This window comes from Osmia lignaria, chromosome 13 (genome assembly GCF_051020975.1).
Source record: "Osmia lignaria lignaria isolate PbOS001 chromosome 13, iyOsmLign1, whole genome shotgun sequence".
Taxonomy (NCBI): domain Eukaryota; kingdom Metazoa; phylum Arthropoda; class Insecta; order Hymenoptera; family Megachilidae; genus Osmia; species Osmia lignaria.
The window spans coordinates 6,539,674-6,545,743 of NC_135044.1; positions in this window are offsets into that span (position 1 = coordinate 6,539,674).

The following is a 6,070-nucleotide window of genomic DNA, read 5'->3' on the forward strand; positions in this document are numbered from 1 at the left end:
TCAAAAGGCCTAGGTGGCTTGGGCGGCGGTTCAAAAGGCCTAGGTGGCTGGGGCGGTGCTGTAGGAAGTCTAGGTGGCTGGGGCGGTGATTCAAAAGGCCTAGGTGGCTTGAGCAGTGGTTCAAAAGGCTTAGGTGGCTTGAGCAGTGGTTCAAAAGGCCTAGGCGGCTTGGACGGTGCTGTAGGAAGCCTAGGTGGCTGGGGAGGTGATTCAAAAGGCCTAGGTGGCTGGAGCGATGGTTCAAAAGGCCTAGGCGGTTTGGACGGTGCTGTAGGAAGCCTAGGTGGCTGGGGTGGTGATTCAAAAGGCCTAGGTGGCTGGAGCGATGGTTCAAAAGGCCTAGGCGGCTTGGACGGTGCTGTAGGAAGCCTAGGTGGCTGGGGCGGTGATTCAAAAGGCCTAGGTGGCTGGAGCGATGGTTCAAAAGGCCTAGGCGGCTTGGACGGTGCTGTAGGAAGCCTAGGTGGCTGGGGCGGTGATTCAAAAGGCCTAGGTGGCTTGGGCGGCGGTTCAAAAGGCCTAGGTGGCTTGGACAAGACACGTGGCAAGTCAGTGGGAAGCAGTCTGAGAGAAACGAAGAACTCGGGAATTGGTTTGAGCTCGAGCAAATCATTGTCAGTGACAGAATCCAAGAAAAGCGATGGTCATTCATGGAATTGATATGTTTTATTTTGCCAATTAAGCTGGATAAATTTTAATGAAATCTATAAAGTAAGAATTGTTTTATGTATGTAAAAGTAGAATTATTAAAATTTGTTTTAGCAATATAAATTTCTATAATCGATTGGTTTGTTATTTGTGTTGCAATTTAAATGATTGCATGTTTAATCGAAATTGCAATGTAATACAGAAAAATTTAGACACAACTGTGGTATGTTTATTATTTATTCAAATGCATAAGCTTAGTTGCAACTGTTAACCCTCTCATAACTTATAATTTCATACAGGTTTTTGACATATATACATATAAATAATAGGGGTTTATCACATGGGGAATGGAATTATCACTTATTTTATTTTAAATTAATAATATTCTCTATGTATGCTGTATCTAACTTAGAAGGGCTTCATTTTCAAAAGATTAAATATACAATTTATTTACGTGAAGTAATGTTTCTTTTTTTAAAAACATATAATCGAAAAGGATATCACTCTAGAAAAAAAAATTAGAAAAAAATTTTGATATAAAATTTCTTTTCTTCCAAAGCTTCATTTAAAAAACAGATCATATTTTATGCAAATTTTTTTCTTACTTCTTTTCCACAATTTTTGGCCCACTCTGTATACATATACTAACACTAGACATCCAAGTATAATGACATAAAGTACAATGTTATGTGTATCCTGTGAAAGAAAATGTTATCGGAGAAATGAGATCGTATAAAAATAAAATAATGAAAAGCGTAAATATTCTACGTGCTGTGATTTTCCAGTTAACTAGATAACAAAGTTCCAGCTCTCGGGGATCGTTTCATAATAAAATCTTAGACTGGAATATGTTAGGGATTTCCAAGAAGATCTTTTCATTTCTAGTTTTTCACGTGATACGTAGAATAAGTATGTACAGATATTGTTTTAGGTATCCTACAATACTTTCTCAGGAAGCTACAAACAAAATATGAAAGGGTAGCTAATTTATTCAGCTTTCAAAAATAAGCTAAGCCAAAAAGATTACAATAGTAGAAATAATATTACTTTTGCAAACTTGTTATTCTAATAGAATGAATGATAAATTCTTATGGAAATTTCAGGATCACTTATATATGAAGTAAAATAAAGTGTAGGGGAGAAGTATCCCATTACACGCATTATTTATCCATGATTTTTATGTGTTAAGTTGAGAAGATTGTGTTAGGCTCTCCCTAGGTCCCCTGAGGTCTTCAAAGACAGAAAGCAAATGGTTGGTAAATCCTCCACCTACACTTCCTTTTAGCCAAAAAAAGATTCAGCATGATCTTATTGTTCACTAACAATAAGGAAACAACTATTTTTGAAATATTTATTATCATCATAAATAACATAGATATATTATGGTTAGTAAGTTTTATAGACACCCTTGTATAAAAAAGAAAGAAAGAATTACTGAAATTCAATCAATTCTTCGATTGACCAAAATTCCCCTGGGGAAACCAACGAAATTAAATTTTCACGTGATTTCATTGCCATTGTCTTTTATCAAAAATAAAAGAAGTGTGAACCCTTGGTATCCTGAAAAATCGGTGGAAATCACAAGGACCCTCTAAATTATCATATAAACTGAAGCTTGTCGTGGAGGCTTGCCTAAGCACAGGGAATGCGTGGTAAAGTTACTTTGAAAGATTGCGAATCGATTGCAAGTCAAGTTTTGAAGCTTATTATGCTTGCTAACGATAACGTTTGTTCAGTTGCGGTAGAAAAAATATTTCCATCTGAAATACATTGTACACCTGCACGATAATCTGAAATAATGTATATCATAAAGAAAAATATTTGTGATATCGTACAATAACCTTATGAAAACTTTCCTTGTGTATATTCCTGTGAACCTATATACTTTCTTTTAATTAAAAATCCGTTTACTTTAATTTTATTTTAGCAGTTCAATGTTTTTATTTTCTTTTTGTAAGTCGATATTGCAGAATTGAATTCTGTAAAAACAACACATTTTCAATCATTTTATTTGATTAAAAATAAAATAAATAATACTCTTGTAGTATTAAAAACCGAACGATTTATATTTTTAAATAATAGCATTATTAAATTTGGAGATTTTATTTTAAATTACTAGTATAATTTCATCAGTATACAACATTATTTTTCTTTCTTCATTTTACACTTATTTGACTAAATTGAATTCGTAGCGCGAGTGAATAATTAATACCAGGGGTAAATCATTTCTGCATCCGCGAACGTGTATACCATCCAGATATTAGTCACGTCAACAAAAACTGACATCGTAATTTGAATTGGTAAATGTTGAGAAGCAAAGATTTCAGGATATCTGTTCGAAATCGTGGATCCCAAAGGATAATGCATTCCCGTATAAAGGAATACTGTCTTTCATCTTCGTCATGTGCCAGTTTCTTGAAAGAGTGAGTGGCCAATTTCTCACGACCAAGCCCCAAATCTTACCTCCAATCACTACAAATGTTTTGTACATTGTGCACGTGCGATTGAAATATCACCAAAGTGGATTAAAATGGAAGAGATTGGTAAAAAATTACGATGAAAAAATAGAAAATGATCTCTCAAAGAATTTTATAAAAATATTTATTCAAATTTTACAAAAATACAACTGTTGTATTACGTATTTTCATTTTTGCAAACAATTTACAAAATTTCTTCTTTGACACTTTACTTCATTTCTCATCCTGTATATTCTGAAATCTATTCCGTAGCTTCTTATTGAAGTGTAAACAACAGAACGATAACCGATAGAATACAGATTCAAAGGAGTGTATTGAATGTAACAGAATTTCACACTCGAGATCATTTAATTCAAGTTGCCTCGTATCGAGGACAATGTATTTCAAGTGGAATACTTCCTGTTAACCTGGACATTGTTTTTACCTGTTCAAAGGACACTGAGGTAAATTCCAAATCACGAGCTGCCTCAGTAGAATAACTGGTGTAAGCTCTCCATCGACCTCTGAATGTAGGTGTACCATAATATATACTTGGATACTTTAACGGTAGATTTAACTCACATAAATAATAGAAGAAATTCCTATAAACGCTTTTTGTACTTGACCTTGTTTCCAAATTACTGCCACTTCGATTTTCAATTATTCTTTTGACGTTCTGAGACCTCCTTTTAATCGTTGGTGAGCAGTGATTCATGTTTCAGCAAGTTAAGTTCCTTTTAGTTCAGAAACGTAAAGAAATAAACTTCTTACTAACGTAAGAAATAAACAAATAATTAATACAAAATTGAAAAATTTTTAGTTTATCGATATCTGAATCTCTTTGAAAACTTAATATACCCTTTTTTGCTATAAAAGTTAAATTGCAGCCGTCTAGACGGAAACTAATCCACTGAAAAGATAATCCTTTATTGTTTCAGTTTTTCTACTTATGAACTTTTCAAATTTGCAATATAGCTGATTATTCTAGAAGAAAAATAATGATTGTTTGAATGTTAGTTTAATTTTCTTCTTTTTAAAAGTATAATTCGACTCCTTTTCATTCATGATTGCCATCTCAAAGTTATTGTACACCCAGTAAACGAATTTATTCACTCGTTATTTCATCTATTCTTATGCTAAATCTGCTGCTACTATATTTATAAATTACTTGCCACTGTATTTATTTATTCCTTAAATTATTCTGGGATACACTATTGATAAAGAATTTCATTCATCATTTTATTAAATTTAATTTGATCGTAGAGGTAGTAACTTTATTTCATTATAAATTTCATGGCTTTATTTTCTTTTCTCAGAATAAAGTAAATATTGAAACTTTTGACAATTTGCATCTAAATTTATTTTTATTATTTTTATTCTTAAACTACTTCACATTATTGTCGTTTGAATGGAAAGGACCTTTGATTGCGGCTTAACGAGAACTGTTAATGAATTTACTCTACAGCGTAATGGTATTATTGAAAATGGCAGAAACAGAATAAATGGTTTAACCACTGGTCGATGATTTCAATAATTCAATAATAATAACGCAATACCAAAAATTGTAGTGAATAACACTTAGAAATTCAAAAGGGCCTAAAAATAATAGAAAATAAAAATCTCATTTTTTCAAATATCTTGGCACCCATACTTCTATAGGTGAAAAGGAAACAATTTAGAAAATCAGAAACTATCAGGAATTTTTAATTATATATACAATAACTCGCAGATCTGTTCACGTGCTCCAAAATGCTATCTTTATCCTCAAACTAAAACTGAGGTGCTTTGATTGACTAAATTGTTTATCAGAGTGGATGTTATTTCAAACGAAGGCACTTTTGTGAACGACTTTCAAAGTTATCACTTCCGTATTTACACGATTCTGCATGCTTCGATGCTGAGAATTTTAAGATGTTCTCTTCTGTCGATTTTAGGAAATCGTGGATAATGTAGAAGGAAGAAGGTGTCGGGAGAACATGAACGTGACAGAAATTTATGCGAAAAATCGTTCAATCTTTGAAAGATAAAATGTAAAATACGTGATTTTTATGAGAATAATGCGGAGAATTTTCATATAACAGATCTAGATCCTCCCTGATTTAACCCTTGAACAGCAGAGAATTAAGTATTAAAATTGAGACTCTTTCCATGGTCCGCCATCTGAATGTTAAAATATAATTTATAACAAGATTATTTTCATTCAACTTTTTCCTTATTTTTTGTTATAGAATTTCAACTTCTTGTATCACTAGATTGCATATTACCCGATATTTCTTCATTTTCCACTTCATTCAAATACATTGTAAATCCATCCGGACGTTATACATATTTCTTATCTATTGCATAAAAAATGCAAAGTAACATCATCCAATAACCGATAACAAAAGCTGATTATTTTCCCGTAAACCGAGAGTTTGTAAATTCACTTCGTCAATTGAGGCTTCGAGGCTTTCGGCCGAACGAAAGGAATTGCATGCAGGAAATGAACAGATCGAACAAATGTATAGTTCACTCTGTGCCCATCTCGTCCATGACCCTGATCCGGTTGACGTTTCCGAAACGAACGACCCAAAAATAACGAGACGCGTCTTTCATCCTATCTTCGCGAAGACGGATGAGATCAAAGCGATAGCAGTTTCCACTAGACGTTCCTACTTCCGAAATTCCATTCGGTTCGCGTAACAATGAATTTATACTAATTAGGAAGTTCAAATCAAAAGGGTGTATTCCTGTGCAGTAATTTTCGAAGTATTTTTGGTTTAATTTTTCATTTAAATCGTTCACCGATATTCACTAATTATTAAATAATTAAACAATATATATTATTTAGATTAGCGATTTTCAACCTTTTCATAAATGTGTAAAAAAATGAATTAACTTCCCTAGGAAAAAATTTGTGGTACTTTAGAGTTTAAAAATTTTTGAATTTTTGAATTTTAGAACTTTCGAGTTTTAAAATTTCAGAA